The sequence below is a fragment of the Ctenopharyngodon idella genome, chromosome 3 (assembly GCF_019924925.1).
Source record: "Ctenopharyngodon idella isolate HZGC_01 chromosome 3, HZGC01, whole genome shotgun sequence".
Taxonomy (NCBI): domain Eukaryota; kingdom Metazoa; phylum Chordata; class Actinopteri; order Cypriniformes; family Xenocyprididae; genus Ctenopharyngodon; species Ctenopharyngodon idella.
Window position 1 is genome coordinate 31,035,750 of NC_067222.1, and position 17,171 is coordinate 31,052,920.

Genomic DNA, 17,171 nt, shown 5'->3' on the forward strand with positions numbered 1-17,171 from the left:
AATATGTGAGATGCAAAAAGTAAAGCATACATTTAAATTATTGTGACAGATGTGAAGGGGGAGGAGAACGTGCGTCAGGTTTCTTGATGAGAAAGAATTACGCAAAGGATACACCTGTGTGTCCTCGCTCATGACAACTCAGGAAGCTTCCTCACTCCTCGTTCCTCACCTCCTCGCAGTGCAATTAGAGAATTGAGATGTCCTTTAAAATGGCTGAGTTTGATCGGTTTGCTGTGAGAGCTGAACGAGGCCGCTGGAGCGATTGCTAATGAGAGATGAGCGCGACACACACCTCGAGAGCAGCGGAACTTGTATTATTGCCGCTTCCGCTTCTTCCGGTCAAGCGTATGTGGGGTAACGCAGCACTGTTTATCTTATTAGATATATTTGAGTGTGTTGAAAATGATGTTATAATGTTACTTTGTGCGTTCATTTGGCGGCTGCAATGAGACACTAGTCTTGTTGCACACTGCAGTAAGCTAGATCGATACTTGAATATCATATTACTATAATCAAGAAACAAGATTAAAACAATAAGACTAAACGTGTTGTGCTATAATGATTAGTTTTCTGTCTATAAACATTTGGGATAATGTAATAGGCTAAATAGTAAAGTATGATGTTATGTTCAATTAAAGAAAACTTGCAAGTATACTTGCAGTATAAAACTACTAGTGAGAGTATACTTCAAAGTGTACTTTCATAAACTAAAAAATGTGCTACAAGTATTTAAACTATCAGTATATATAAGTTCACTTGTAGTATAGTTGCACTACAAACAAATGTATTATAAATGTGTGTACTCAAAGTTTACTGTTACACTTAAAGTATACTTTTATACCCTAAAAAGTGGGCCAATTTAGTCCCAAGTAGTATTAAAACAGTACTTACAAGTGTACTTCTTCTAGTACATTGATATTCGTATACTTACATAAAGTATAGGCTACTTAAAAATATACTTGAGCTTTACTTAAGTATACTTAATAAAATGAATTTGAAGTATAGGCTACTTATATTCTGTAAGGGTATTCATTTGTCAGATCCTGGTATTAAAGTATACAAAGTATATAACAAGGCTATTGTTGAACACCAAATGTCAGTAAGAATCTATAGAGGAGAAAAGCATAAGGTTATTTTAACAGTTGGATTAATTATTTACAGATGCTTCTGACGTTTTTGTAGAGGACTGAACTACTGTGCCCCAGTCATACACAGAGAGACAGTCCATAACAAAAACAAACCTCTCACAAGAGAGCTATTCATTCAGATCATGGTAGGCTCAGAAAACATTTTTTTTTTTTTATTACATACACATGTAGGCCTACATTTCCCTGTAACATAGAAAACAAGGGGGGAAAATGCTTCTCAGTATTTTACACTAATATTCAATACCACCTCTGTTCTTAGCCTTCTATTAAAACCTTTCCAATGCCACCATGTTTTAAGAACAATCTGAAAAAACTCAATCAAAGTATATTTAACCCTTAAAATATAAGTTATCTTTTCCATTTGACATATTTGTTACTATTTCTTTTAGACAACGTCCTATTCTTGGTGCACAAATATTTTTCCAATTTAAAGAAATAAACCATTTTGCTTGAAGAATTCATATTTTTATACATAAAAGTATACTCTTTCTTTTTTAACTTGATCAATATAAATGAAATTTAAAAAAAGTAAAGGTGAAAGTGGAATGTTAACATCTTTTCTATCCTTTCTTTCACACCTTTCCAAAAATTCTTGACTTCTTCACACTGCAGAAGACAAACATTTATGTGACTTTAAGATTAGCAATCATTAAATTTCCACATGTCAGTATAGCACTATTTAGTAATATGCCAGAAAGAGCTAGTTTAAGAGTTTATGAAATGTGCGTATAACTTCAATTTTTTTTTTTTTTTTTAAATATATAATAATAATAATCTACAACATAAAGAAAATTCTACACTATAAATATTTGTTGAGGACTTCTTTAAGACGTCATTGTTAATTGAAAGGAGTTTATGAAGTGAAATGTTTCACTGTGGCCACTGCTACTCCATGCACAGTGACACAGGCCACCTCAAATACTCCTCAGGCTTTACAACAACCTCTTGATGGACGCAGCAACATTTTTCTTTCTGCTGCAGGCTCTTGTATAGTAATTAAAATGTTTAATGGCATATTTGAGATGTGCAATGCCATTATTATGCCATACATTTATTTAAACTAGAAATGTTAAGCTGTGGCCATTACGGATGAAAAGGTTAATCAGTTTTTTTGACTTAGGTTTATGTCATAGCTTTTATCACTGTGTCCGCTGTATTGCACATTGATCCAAACTATATCAAATACTTGTGTTTCATTCCGAGATTTTTTAAACGTTCCTTCGAAGACTTGAAATGTTAAAATAAGCGGCAACTATAGTTAGACTGTATTAAAAGAATAAACAACATATAATTACTGAATTCTATTTAAAATTTGACCCGAAAACATTTAGGCCTGTCTATGCTCCCTAAAAGTCAGATTGCTAATAAAGTTATTAACATGAGTCATAATACGTTCATCAAATGCTATCATAAGAAAACTATCTTTTAATTTCTAAAACTAAAAAGTAAAAAAACAACTGAATTCGTCTTTCTCAATGAATGTTTAGAATACTTTCGACTGATGTTAAGTCCTTCCTTTGTTTTCCTCTCTGTTTCGTGGACTAGAAAGGTTATTTCATTTAGTCTCGGCTCTCCTAGAGTTTATGTACACGAGTAAATCATCGTGGTAGTTGTTATCACAGTGGTGTAAAGCCAGACAATAACTAATGTCCCAGTTCTAGTGTTTATAAAGCAGCGTAAGAGAGAATATTAAGAGTCTTCAGGAAATTACTGTAAAAGTCATTCAAACAACAAATAATTCAGCATACAAAAAAGAAGAAATGCATTTCATAATTAGTCAGTTACATAATCTGACACTGAAATATTAAAATCGCATCAAAAGTGCATGCTGGAAGACGGAAGACGTTTCTGGTGATTCCACTGCCTTTTAGCTCCGCCTACTGGCGGTTCACAGTACTGGACATTGAAATGTTTGTTGTCTCCTGACAATAGCGCCACAATGGCTCAGACTAAATACTTGGGGTTTCGAGTCTGACGACAGCACGAGGGCGTGGCTTGTTCGCAAGGTCAAGGATCATGCGCCGTTTACATGCCCCGAAAAGACGGCGAAACAGCCCCAGAGAAACAACGTCGATCTAGGTTACTTAAAGGTTTGTTTAATATTCTCTTTTTTCAAACATGAACGGTCAAATGGTCATCAAATAATACCTTACAAAGTTAATTTGTAGAGTGAACGTCCTAATTACGGCTCACAGGATTCAAACACCTGTCTGTGTAGTTTGGTGTTTCAGCGATTGTAAGTGTCTGCTGTTTTAACGTTACTTATCTTAACTGTATACTGAAACGTTATTACATAGTGGCAATTGGTAATGTTTTATATGTTGCGTGGTGGCTCAGTCCAGATGCTTTTGGTGTCTCAGTCCAGATGCTTGGTGTCTCAGTCCAGATGCTTTTGGTGTCTCAGTCCAGATGCTTGGTGTCTCAGTCCAGATGCTTGGTGTCTCAGTCCAGATGCTTGGTGTCTCAGTCCAGATGCTTTTGGTGTCCCAGTTCAGATGCTTGGTGTCTCAGTCTAGATGCGTGGTGTCTCAGTCCAGATGCTTTTGGTGTCTCAGTCTAGATGCTTTTGGTGTCTCAGTCCAGATGCTTGGTGTCTCAGTCTTAGATGCTTGGTGTCTCAGTCTAGATGCGTGGTGTTCTCAGTCCAGATGCTTGGTGTCTCAGTCTAGATGCGTGGTGTCTCAGTCCAGATGCTTGGTGTCTCAGTCTAGTGCTTGGTGTCTCAGTCTAGATGCTTTTGGTGTCTCAGTCCAGATGCTTGGTGTCTCAGTCTAGATGCTTGGTTGTCTCAGTCGAGATGCGTGGTTGTCTCAGTCAGATGCGTGGTGTCTCAGTCTAGATGCTTGGTGTCTCAGTCTAGATGCTTTTGGTGTCTCAGTCCCAGATGCTTGGTGTCTCAGTCTAGATGCTTGGTGTCTCAGTCCAAGATGCTTGGTGTCTCAGTCTAGATGCGTGGTGTCTCAGTCCAGATGCTTGGTGGTCTCAGTCCAGATGCTTTTGTGTCTCAGTCCCGATGCTTGGTGTCTCAGTCCAGATGCTTTTGGTGTCTCAGTCCAGATGCTTGGTGTCTCAGTCCAGATGCTTGGTGTCTCAGTCCAGATGCTTGGTGTCTCAGTCCAGATGCTTTTGGTGTCCCAGTTCAGATGCTTGGTGTCTCAGTCTAGATGCGTGGTGTCTCCAGTCAGATGCTTTTGGTGTTCAGTCTAGATGCTTTTGGTGTCTCAGTCCAGATGCTTGGTGTCTCAGTCTAGATGCTTGGTGTCTCAGTCTAGAGCGTGGTGTCTCAGTCCAGATGCTTGGTTGTCTCAGTCTAGATGCGTGGTGTCTCAGTCCAGATGCTTGGTGTCTCAGTCCAGATGCTTGGTGTCTCAGTCTAGATGCTTGGTGTCTCAGTCTAGATGCTTTTGGTGTCTCAGTCCAGTGGCTTGGTTGTCTCAGTCTAGATGCTTGGGTGTCTCAGTCAAGATGCTTGGTGTCTCAGTCTAGATGCGTGGTGTCTCAGTCCAGATGCTTGGTGTCTCAGTCTAGATGCGTGGTGTCTCAGTCCAGATGCTTGGTGTCTCAGTCCAGATGCTTGGTGTCTCAGTCTAGATGCGTGGTGTCTCAGTCCAGATGCTTTTGGTTGTCTCAGTCTAGATGCTTTTGGTGTCTCAGTCCAGATGCTTGGTGTCTCAGTTTAGATGCTTGGTGTCTCAGTCTAGATGCTTGGTGTCTCAGTCTAGATGCGTGGTGTCTCAGTCCAGATGCTTTTGGTGTCTCAGTCTAGATGCTTTTGGTGTCTCAGTCCAGATGCTTGGTGTCTCAGTTTAGATGCTTGGTGTCTCAGTCTAGATGCTTGGTTGTCTCAGGTCTAGATGCTTGGTGTCTCAGTCCAGATGCTTTTGGTGTCCCAGTTCAGATGGCTTGGTGTCTCAGTCTAGATGCGTGGTGTCTCAGTCCAGATGCTTTTGGTGTCTCAGTCTAGATGCTTTTGGTGTCTCAGTCCAGATGCTTGGTGTCTCAGTCTAGATGCTTGGTGTCTCAGTCCAGATGCTTGGTGTCTCAGTCCAGATGCTTGGTGTCTCAGTCTAGATGCGTGGTGTCTCAGTCCAGATGCTTGTGTCTCAGTCCAGATGCTTGGTGTCTCAGTCCAGATGCTTTTGGTGTCCCAGTTTCAGATGCTTGGTGTCTCAGTCTAGATGCGTGGTGTCTCAGTCCAGATGCTTTTGGTTGTCTCAGTCTAGATGCTTTTGGTGTCTCAGTCCAGATGCTTGGTGTCCTCAGTCAAGATGCTTGGTGTCTCAGTCTAGATGCGTGGTGTCTCAGTCCAGATGCTTGGTGTCTCAGTCTAGATGCGTGGTGTCTCAGTCCAGATGCTTGGTGTCTCAGTCCAGATGCTTGGTGTCTCAGTCTAGATGCGTGGTGTCTCAGTCCAGATGCTTTTGGTGTCTCAGTCTAGATGCTTTTGGTGTCTCAGTCCAGATGCTTGGTGTCTCAGTTTAGATGCTTGGTGTCTCAGTCTAGATGCTTGGTGTCTCAGTCTAGATGCGTGGTGTCTCAGTCCAGATGCTTGGTGTCTCAGTCTAGATGCGTGGTGTCTCAGTCCAGATGCTTGGTGTCTCAGTCTAGATGCGTGGTGTCTCAGTCCAGATGCTTGGTGTCTCAGTCCAGATGCTTGGTGTCTCAGTCTAGATGCGTGGTGTCTCAGTCCAGATGCTTTTGGTGTCTCAGTCTAGATGCTTTTGGTGTCTCAGTCCAGATGCTTGGTGTCTCAGTTTAGATGCTTGGTGTCTCAGTCTAGATGCTTGGTGTCTCAGTCTAGATGCGTGGTGTCTCAGTCCAGATGCTTTTGGTGTCTCAGTCTAGATGCTTTTGGTGTCTCAGTCCAGATGCTTGGTGTCTCAGTTTAGATGCTTGGTGTCTCAGTCTAGATGCTTGGTGTCTCAGTCTAGATGCTTGGTGTCTCAGTCCAGATGCTTTTGGTGTCCCAGTTCAGATGCTTGGTGTCTCAGTCTAGATGCGTGGTGTCTCAGTCCAGATGCTTTTGGTGTCTCAGTCTAGATGCTTTTGGTGTCTCAGTCCAGATGCTTGGTGTCTCAGTCTAGATGCTTGGTGTCTCAGTCCAGATGCTTGGTGTCTCAGTCCAGATGCTTGGTGTCTCAGTCTAGATGCGTGGTGTCTCAGTCCAGATGCTTGGTGTCTCAGTCCAGATGCTTGGTGTCTCAGTCCAGATGCTTTTGGTGTCCCAGTTCAGATGCTTGGTGTCTCAGTCTAGATGCGTGGTGTCTCAGTCCAGATGCTTTTGGTGTCTCAGTCTAGATGCTTTTGGTGTCTCAGTCCAGATGCTTGGTGTCTCAGTCAAGATGCTTGGTGTCTCAGTCTAGATGCGTGGTGTCTCAGTCCAGATGCTGGTGTCTCAGTCTAGATGCGTGGTGTCTCAGTCCAGATGCTTGGTGTCTCAGTCCAGATGCTTGGTGTCTCAGTCTAGATGGCGTGGTGTCTCAGTCCAGATGCTTTTGGTGTCTCAGGTCTAGATGCTTTTGGTGTCTCAGTCCAGATGCTTGGTGTCTCAGTTTAGATGCTTGGTGTCTCAGTCTAGATGCTTGGTGTCTCAGTCTAGATGCGTGGTGTCTCAGTCCAGATGCTTGGTGTCTCAGTCTAGATGCTTTTGGTGTCTCAGTCCAGATGCTTGGTGTCTCAGTCCAGATGCTTTTGGTGTCTCAGTCCAGATGCTTGGTGTCTCAGTCTAGATGCTTGGTGTCTCAGTCTAGATGCTTGGTGTCTCAGTCTAGATGCGTGGTGTCTCAGTCTAGATGCGTGGTGTCTCAGTCCAGATGCTTGGTGTCTCAGTCTAGATGCTTGGTGTCTCAGTCTAGATGCTTTTGGTGTCTCAGTCCAGATGCTTGGTGTCTCAGTCTAGATGCTTGGTGTCTCAGTCAAGATGCTTGGTGTCTCAGTCTAGATGCGTGGTGTCTCAGTCCAGATGCTTGGTGTCTCAGTCTAGATGCGTGGTGTCTCAGTCCAGATGCTTGGTGTCTCAGTCCAGATGCTTGGTGTCTCAGTCTAGATGCGTGGTGTCTCAGTCCAGATGCTTTTGGTGTCTCAGTCTAGATGCTTTTGGTGTCTCAGTCCAGATGCTTGGTGTCTCAGTCTAGATGCTTGGTGTCTCAGTCTAGATGCGTGGTGTCTCAGTCCAGATGCTTGGTGTCTCAGTCTAGATGCTTGGTGTCTCAGTCTAGATGCGTGGTGTCTCAGTCCAGATGCTTGGTGTCTCAGTCTAGATGCGTGGTGTCTCAGTCCTTTCTCAATGAATGTTTAGAATACTTTCGACTGATGTTAAGTCCTTCCTTTGTTTTCCTCTCTGTTTCGTGGACTAGAAAGGTTATTTCATTTAGTCTCGGGTCTCCTAGAGTTTATGTACACGAGTAAATCATCGTGGTAGTTGTTATCACAGTGGTGTAAAGCCAGACAATAACTAATGTCCCAGTTCTAGTGTTTATAAAGCAGCGTAAGAGAGAATATTAAGAGTCTTCAGGAAATTACTGTAAAAGTCATTCAAACAACAAATAATTCAGCATACAAAAAAGAAGAAATGCATTTCATAATTAGTCAGTTACATAATCTGACACTGAAATATTAAAATCGCATCAAAAGTGCATGCTGGAAGACGGAAGACGTTTCTGGTGATTCCACTGCCTTTTAGCTCCGCCTACTGGCGGTTCACAGTACTGGACATTGAAATGTTTGTTGTCTCCTGACAATAGCGCCACAATGGCTCAGACTAAATACTTGGGGTTTCGAGTCTGACGACAGCACGAGGGCGTGGCTTGTTCGCAAGGTCAAGGATCATGCGCCGTTTACATGCCCCGAAAAGACGGCGAAACAGCCCCAGAGAAACAACGTCGATCTAGGTTACTTAAAGGTTTGTTTAATATTCTCTTTTTTCAAACATGAACGGTCAAATGTCATCAAATAATACCTTACAAAGTTAATTTGTAGAGTGAACGTCCTAATTACGGCTCACAGGATTCAAACACCTGTCTGTGTAGTTTGGTGTTTCAGCGATTGTAAGTGTCTGCTGTTTTAACGTTACTTATCTTAACTGTATACTGAAACGTTATTACATAGTGGCAATTGGTAATGTTTTATATGTTGCGTGGTGTCTCAGTCCAGATGCTTTTGGTGTCTCAGTCCAGATGCTTGGTGTCTCAGTCCAGATGCTTTTGGTGTCTCAGTCCAGATGCTTGGTGTCTCAGTCCAGATGCTTGGTGTCTCAGTCCAGATGCTTTTGGTGTCTCAGTCCAGATGCTTGGTGTCTCAGTCTAGATGCGTGGTGTCTCAGTCCAGATGCTTGGTGTCTCAGTCCAGATGCTTTTGGTGTCTCAGTCCAGATGCTTGGTGTCTCAGTCCAGATGCTTGGTGTCCTCAGTCCAGATGCTTTTGGTGTCTCAGTCCAGATGCTTGGTGTCTCAGTCTAGATGCGTGGTGTCTCAGTCCAGATGCTTTTGGTGTCTCAGTCCAGATGCTTGGTGTCTCAGTCCAGATGCTTGGTGTCTCAGTCTAGATGCGTGGTGTCTCAGTCCAGATGCTTGGTGTCTCAGTCTAGATGCGTGGTGTCTCAGTCCAGATGCTTGGTGTCTCAGTCTAGATGCGTGGTGTCTCAGTCCAGATGCTTGGTGTCTCAGTCCAGATGCTTGGTGTCTCAGTCTAGATGCTTGGTGTCTCAGTCAAGATGCTTGGTGTCTCAGTCTAGATGCGTGGTGGTCTCAGTCCAGATGCTTGGTGTCTCAGTCTAGATGCTTGGTGTCTCAGTCAAGATGCTTGGTGTCTCAGTCTAGATGCGTGGTGTCTCAGTCCAGATGCTTGGTGTCTCAGTCCAGATGCTTGGTGTCTCAGTCCAGATGCTTGGTGTCTCAGTCTAGATGCGTGGTGTCTCAGTCTAGATGCTTGGTGTCTCAGTCCAGATGCTTGGTGTCTCAGTCTAGATGCGTGGTGTCTCAGTCCAGATGCTTTTGGAGTCTCAGTCTAGATGCTTTTGGTGTCTCAGTCCAGATGCTTTTGGTGTCTCAGTCCCAGATGCTTGGTGTCTCAGTTTAGATGCTTGGTGTCTCAGTCTAGATGCTTGGTGTCTCAGTCTAGATGCGTGGTGTCTCAGTCCAGATGCTTGGTGTCTCAGTCTAGATGCTTGGTGTCTCAGTCAAGATGCTTGGTGTCTCAGTCTAGATGCTTGGTGTCTCAGTCCAGATGCTTGGTGTCTCAGTCTAGATGCGTGGTGTCTCAGTCCAGATGCTTGGTGTCTCAGTCCAGATGCTTGGTGTCTCAGTCTAGATGCGTGGTGTCTCAGTCCAGATGCTTGGTGTCTCAGTCCAGATGCTTGGTGTCTCAGTCTAGATGCTTGGTGTCTCAGTCAAGATGCTTGGTGTCTCAGTCTAGATGCGTGGTGTCTCAGTCCAGATGCTTGGTGTCTCAGTCTAGATGCTTGGTGTCTCAGTCAAGATGCTTGGTGTCTCAGTCTAGATGCGTGGTGTCTCAGTCCAGATGCTTGGTGTCTCAGTCCAGATGCTTGGTGTCTCAGTCCAGATGCTTGGTGTCTCAGTCTAGATGCGTGGTGTCTCAGTCTAGATGCTTGGTGTCTCAGTCCAGATGCTTGGTGTCTCAGTCTAGATGCGTGGTGTCTCAGTCCAGATGCTTTTGGTGTCTCAGTCTAGATGCTTTTGGTGTCTCAGTCCAGATGCTTTTGGTGTCTCAGTCCAGATGCTTGGTGTCTCAGTTTAGATGCTTGGTGTCTCAGTCTAGATGCTTGGTGTCTCAGTCTAGATGCGTGGTGGTCTCAGTCCAGATGCTTGGTGTCTCAGTCCAGATGCTTGGTGTCTCAGTCTAGATGCGTGGTGTCTCAGTCCAGATGCTTGGTGTCTCAGTCTTGATGCCTTTTGGTGTCTCAGTCCAGGTGCTTGGTGTCTCAGTCTAGATGCTTGGTGTCTCAGTCTAGATGCTTGGTGTCTCAGTCTAGATGCGTGGTGTCTCAGTCCATATGCTTGGTGTCTCAGTCTAGATGCGTGGTGTCTCAGTCCAGATGCTTGGTGTCTCAGTCCAGATGCTTGGTGTCTCAGTCTAGATGCGTGGTGTCTCAGTCCAGATGCTTGGTGTCTCAGTCTAGATGCGTGGTGTCTCAGTCCAGATGCTTTTGGTGTCTCAGTCTAGATGCTTTTGGTGTCTCAGTCCAGATGCTTGGTGTCTCAGTTTAGATGCTTGGTGTCTCAGTCTAGATGCTTGGTGTCTCAGTCTAGATGCGTGGTGTCTCAGTCCAGATGCTTGGTGTCTCAGTCTAGATGCGTGGTGTCTCAGTCCAGATGCTTGGTGTCTCAGTCTAGATGCTTGGTGTCTCAGTCCAGATGCTTGGTGTCTCAGTCCAGATGCTTGGTGTCTCAGTCTAGATGCGTGGTGTCTCAGTCCAGATGCTTTTGGTGTCTCAGTCTAGATGCTTTTGGTGTCTCAGTCCAGATGCTTGGTGTCTCAGTCTAGATGCTTGGTGTCTCAGGTTGATGAAAGAAGTCAGTGTTTCTCTCTTGTGGCATTCTAGTACAGTGCTGAGGTCCGATTTATTGGTGACGAAGCCAGACACAGTGTTTTTTGAAATGTTCAGCACTTTAAAACAATCAGGGAGCCATTCTGTTCCAAAAGACTTAGGAAGGTAGTCTGTAAGGAAGGACTAAGGGAGAACATTGTGCATTTGAATAGACTTTTGAACTTGAAATGATATATTATAAGATATAATGTACACCTATATGATATGATACACACCTAGAGTATTTCTGGTCTGCCTCTGCCATTATGCACAGGAAACAGAGGACCTAAAAAAATTTATAAATGTGTAAACAGATTCTTCTTATATCATATATTGTATGTGCACTTATACATTTTTTTTTAGGTCCTTTGTTTCCTGTGCATAATGGCAGAGGCAGACCAGACCAGAAATACTCTAGGTGAGCTTATAATATATAAAGTTCAAAAGTCTATTCAAATGCACAATGTCCTCCCTAAGTCCTTCCTTACAGACTACCTTCCTAAATATTTTGGAACAGAATGGCTCCCTGGTTGTTTTAAAGTGCTGAACATCTAAAAAAACACTGTGTCTGGCTTCGTCACCAATAAATCGGACCTCAGCACTGTACGAGAATGCCACAAGAGAGAAACACTGACATTTTTCATTGTTTGGTAAGAATGACAATAAGAGATGATTTGGTTGCTTTTATAGAACTGAAGATTATTATTACAATTTATTGTCTTTTCATTGTAGGTCTGATGATAAAAGAAAGAAAGAAAAAGGGCCACATCGTCTGGTTTGGCAGGTGGAAGATTTATCAGAGAATGTACCACTTACCACACGTACCACCTACCTAAGCATTGTTGCAGACCATGTACACCCTTTTATGGAAACGGTATTCCCTGGTGGCTATGGCCTCTTTCAGCAGGATAATGCCTCTGCCACAAAGCAAAAATGGTTCAGGAATGGTTTGAGGAGCACAACGAGTTTGAGGTGTGTATATATATATATATATATATATATATAATGAATGATTCCACCAAAACAGCTTATCTTTGTAAAATGGCACATCTTTTCACATTAAAGGGATAGTTCACCCAAAAATGAAAATTGTCATCATTTACTCACCCTCAAGTTGTTCCAAACCTTTATAAATTTCTTTGTTCTGTTGAACACAAAGGAAGATATTTTGAGGAATGTGTTAAACTGAACAGTTTTGGGGCACCATTGACTTCCATAGTAGTTTTTTTCCTGCTATGGAAGTCAATGGTGCCCCAAAGTTGCCTGGTAACAAACTTTAATCAAAATATCTTCCTTTGTGCTCAACAGAAGAAAGAAATTTATACAAGTTTGGAACAACATGAGGGTGAGTAAATGATAACAGAATTTTCATTTTTGGGTGAACTATCCCTTTAATGTAAAAAGATATGCCATTTTACAAAGACGAGCTGTTTTGGTGGAATCATTCATTATATATTATACATTTTATTTTTTCTTATTATAAAACTTAAAGGAACACTAAGTGACAGCGAGTCATGCGCATTCACAGAGTTTACGGTACGTCAAATACTCTGTGCATCCATTGAGATTAATTGAAATAGTGCAGAGCGAAACTTTCAAGCACTCAGTGTTAAAGACAAAGCAAGTGAAAATATATCTGTGCTAAACTTATACTGGACTTAGCATCTAATTTAAACACTGGCCAGTGAAATGTAATTTATTAACCAATGGCTGATGATAGACATTTAGTCTCCTAGCATTAAAGTTTAATCGCATATTTACATTGTAGTGGGTTGCTTGTTTATCGGCCATCATATTGATCTTTAAGGGCTTTCACACTGTCATCATCGGCTAAACCACATGCCCAATTTACTTTACTTCCTGTACAAATGCGAACCTGAGTTGCTTTCATATTCACGTGAATCATGCCATAGTGATTAGTGCTACAGTGATTATTAGTTCCAGTGCTACAAAACTCACTGAGCTCAGACCACCTCCTACAGGTAGTCTCAGGTTCAGTACCCTGGTGTGCTCCAGGGTGTTATGACAGATTTCACATTATCAATTTTTCATGCGACCTGTGCTCTGTTTAGAACTAAACTGCCAGTGTGAAAGCACCCTTAGATGTAATCTAAAGTTGAACTAGGCCAAATTATGGAAACATTATAAATACTCAATTTAACCTTGTAAATAATTGAATGTATTCCACTTATTTACTCAGGAGGTATATGGCTGTGAGGTACAGTCATACTAATGAATTGGGAGGATTCTGGGAATATGGTGGTCTCTGCTCTGCACCACAAAAAGATGCCAGCAGTTGGGGGGCTTTTGTACTACTGGTAAGGCATTACAAAGCTTCATAGCCGCAACTTGTTTCTTTGTGCAACATTTTCTTTTGAATACATAAACGGACTTTTATTTGGCATTAAATATTTTAATTTATCTGTCCAGAATGCTCTTGCCCTGACGAGAGGCATCAGTCCAAGCCATCTGACACAACGCCATGCAGTGGAAATGAGGAAGTTTGTGTACCACAAACTCAAACAAAATGCATTATGTTAAAGGTTTAGGTAACCCAAAAATGAAAATTCTGTCATTAATTACTCGCCCTCATGTCGTTTTATACCCATAAGACCATCGTTCATCTTCAGAACACAAATTAAGATATTTTTGATAAAATCGGAGAGGTTTCTGATTCCCAAGAGAAAGCAACATAATTACCACATTCATAGATGCAAACTCCTCACCTTTCAGTGACAACTCACCTTTTTGAGATCAAAATGGGTCACTTATGGGATTTGCATAGATCCAATGTTTTTATGGGGTGGGGGGGTCTGAGATGTGGGAACGGTGAAGAGAGAGAGGGCAAACAGTTAGCAGTTTAGCTCAGTATTGCCGTCTAATCAGCCAACATTGTCTTAAATAGCCATAGCACTTCATCTTTTTATAACATGAGGTTTTGACCAAATGTAGCCTATTCAATCTTGATTTTGGTGAAATGTTGCAACATTTTTTTGTGTGTGTGAAATTACAGTTTTGGACATACATGGTAATAACAAATAAATTAAAAAATCAAAGTAACTACAAATGAGCATGTAAAGCAAATATCTTTAAAAAAAATTATGTTCGGAGCATGCCCCCGCCCTAATGTTCTCACTTTTTTTCCCCCTTACCTGTTTGCATCCCTGAGGTCCAGAGAAGTAGTAAAAACATAATAGAAATAAAAACTAAAATAGTCAATGTGACTACAGTGGTTCAACCTTAATGTTATGAAACAAAAATAATGACTTTATTTAATTTCTTCTCTTACCTGTCCTACTCTGTTTACGTTGTAGAGACAGAGAAGTGTTTCCGGGTTCTACATCAGAACGCCAGCTCATAATTGGTCTGCCTCAGTATCACACACATGCGTTGTGTTGCTCATGTGAAGAACATCGGCCAAATTGAGATTCGCGTTCTGACGTATAACCTGGAAGCGCTGCACTGTCTCTACAACTGTCTCTGTAATTAATAACACAAATTTCACTTTTGGGTGAACTAACCCGTTAATGTTTGTTCTTTTCTTCCCTTGGGTGCTTTCCCTACTTTTTACTTTCTCTTTCATAGTGTCACAGCACCTGACTCTGTGTTTACCGTTACGTCATTGACCCCATCTCCAATGTGTTTGCTGCACCGTGGCATAAAATTGGAGTCAAGACGCCACTCGCGAGGCCTTCTGTTGTTGTGTTATAGCCTCTGTCTGTGTTTTCTAGGGACTACAGTGTAGACCCTGTGAGATTAGATTAGCATGTTCCCAGTTTGTGTAACTGTACTCTTGTGTATCTGTAATCATTCATCTTGCCTCTCATGTCCCTTGACCAATTCTCCTCCCCTTCCCAATTTGTTACTCATTTGTAATTTGTAATAACTTTTTTTGCATATGTGTAAATAGTATATTTTCTTTTTTATTTCTATTTCTTCATTGTAAACACATTTTCCCCTTCTCATGCTATTTTCATACCCTTACATATTGTAAATAAATCATTTGCTTGTTCAGACTTGTGTCCTTGCCTTGTACACATCACCTGGTTATGACATATTTGTGTATGTGTCTTCTCCCAAGTTTAATGTTACAACCCTTTACCCCTTGATTTAACACTATCAGGGGTCGTAACAGTTGGTTTTGTGTTCCAGGAGTAGCAGAGGGTTACTTAAGTTTCATTGAGTTTGTTGTTCTCTGGGTGCATATAAATGAATTGCATTCCAAATAACAATTTAACCACACAAAATGCTCTTGTCTTTTGTATTAACATGCAAATTGTGTAAACTTGATTACCTTTAGATATGTTACTGAACACCATGTATTATTTTGTACTATGAATTTGTGTGAGAGACCAGTGAAGAGTGCATGTTTAACATTTTATTGAAACATCTATAAATGCCTCCTAAGCTAATAGATGTGATTGACACATTTAACTGCCTTCTATAAACGTTTACTTTTGAATAAACAGTCATTTTAACAATACAATGTTAATATAGTTCAGATTTATTACACTGTCATTTGAAGACATGGAAATATTACTTAAATAGGTCTGACATCACACCAGTGAAATACAATTGATCTGAAATTACACTATGAAAAATGTAAGCTGTGTCAAAGGGATTATTAAAATCATTTAATCACCCTCAAGTTGTTCTAAACCTGTGTTAGAGTTTCTTTTGTTGAACACAAGAGAAAATGTTTTAAAGATTTTTGGTAACTAGACAGTTCATGGTGGCCATCAATTGTCTGGTTACCAACATTCTTGTTCAACAGAAGAAAGAAAGAAAGAAAGAAAGTCACAGGTTTAGAACAACTTGAAGGTGTTTAAATTTTCATTTTTGGGTAAACCATGCCTTTAAGCAAGTCTATATATTCATTTATATATACACTACCAGTCAAAAGTTTGGAAACTACTATTTTTAATGTTTTTGAACAAAGTCTCTTATGCTCAATAAGGCTGCATTTATTTCATAATAAATACAGAAAAACAATACTATTGTGAAATATTATTACAATTTAAAATTATGGTTTTCTATTTTAATATACTTCAAAACATAATTTATTTCTGTGATCAAAGCTGAATTTTCAGCATCATTACTCCAGTCTTAGTGTCACATGATCCTTCAGAAATCATTGTAATATGCTGATTTATTATCAATGTTGGAAACAGTTGTGCTGCTTAATATTATTTTATAACCTGTGATACTTTTTCAGGATTCATTGATGAATAAAAAGTTAAAAAAAAAAATATCAGCATTTATTTAAAATAGAAATCTTTTGTAACAATATACACTACCATTCAAAAGTTTGGGGTCAGTCTTTTTTTTTTTTTTTCTTTTTTCTTTTTTGAAAGAAATTAATACTTTTATTGAGCACGGATGTGTTAAATTGATAAAAAGTGATAGTAAAGATTTATATTGTTAGAAAATATTTATATTATGAATAAATGCTGTTCTTTTTAACCTTTTATTCATCAATGAATCCTGAAAAAAGTATCACAGGTTCCAAAATAATATTAAGCAACACAACTGTTTTCAACATTGATAATAACTTAGTATCAAATCAGCATATTAGAATGATATATTGATATGAATTATATTTTAAAGTATATTAAATTAGAAAACAATAATTTTAAATTGTATTAATATTTCACAATATTATTGTTTTTCTGTATTTATTATGAAATAAATGCAGCCTTAATGAGCATAAGAGACTTCGTTCAAAAACATTAAAAATAGTAATGTTTCCAAACTTTTCACTGGTAGTGTAACGTTACGTGCCCTTGACACCAAGCAACAGTGTCACGTGATTTTACAGTATTATAAAACATTATTCGCAAATGCCAAATGAGCTTTTTTTTTTTCAACGTTTAACATAGTACTATCATTCTTGTTTTAAATGAGTAAAAATGAAACAAACACAACGAGGCTTCTGCGCGATTACTATTGAAGTTTGCGGTCTTCCGGGAGCATGTAAACGGCGCATGCTCCTTGAACTTGCGAATAAGCCACGCCCTCGTGCTGTCGTCAGACTCGAAACCCCAAGTATTTAGTCTGAGCCCCCCGGGGCTCCGGCACAACTAATAGTCTTCTTCTCTGCGCTTGTCATTAGTTTCATGGAGACTTACTGCCACCTGCTGTACCGATTCATTACTGCAGTGAGTCTGTGTGCATTGAACACAAAGCAGATTTCATTTATTTATTTTGTTCTTATTTTTCTATGGAGCATTAACACTGACTTGGAAACTTTGTCCGTTCTTCTTCTTCTTCTTGTTCTTCTGTTTTTTGGCGTGTTGCATCCTGTGTGCAAATCGCCACCTACTTTTGCTGTTATGCAGTCATGGTTTATTTTTAATCAATTTCTTCCTTGTTTTTGCTCTTTTCTAATTGTTTACATATACTTACATATCTAAATAATTATTCATACTTACATAATTTTTTTTTTTTTTTTTAATGCTCTATCCTATTCCTTCTTCCCA

General features: G+C 40.5%; 1 long non-coding RNA gene across 7 annotated transcripts; it reads left to right on the forward strand.

The window, feature by feature from the left end:
- The first annotated feature begins 287 nt into the window (after window positions 1-287).
- LOC127509637 (uncharacterized) lies at window positions 288-14,706 on the forward strand. Of its 7 annotated transcripts, none has more exons than XR_007929317.1 (7): window positions 288-354; window positions 3,081-3,238; window positions 11,056-11,110; window positions 11,210-11,342; window positions 11,425-11,664; window positions 12,893-13,010; window positions 13,123-14,706. It is a non-coding gene; the product is annotated as an uncharacterized LOC127509637 (long non-coding RNA). The 7 variants fall into 7 exon arrangements; XR_007929315.1 differs by lacking the exon at window positions 3,081-3,238 and adding an exon at window positions 7,892-8,049; XR_007929318.1 differs by lacking the exon at window positions 288-354 and adding an exon at window positions 1,204-1,273.
- Window positions 14,707-17,171: the final 2,465 nt, after the last annotated feature.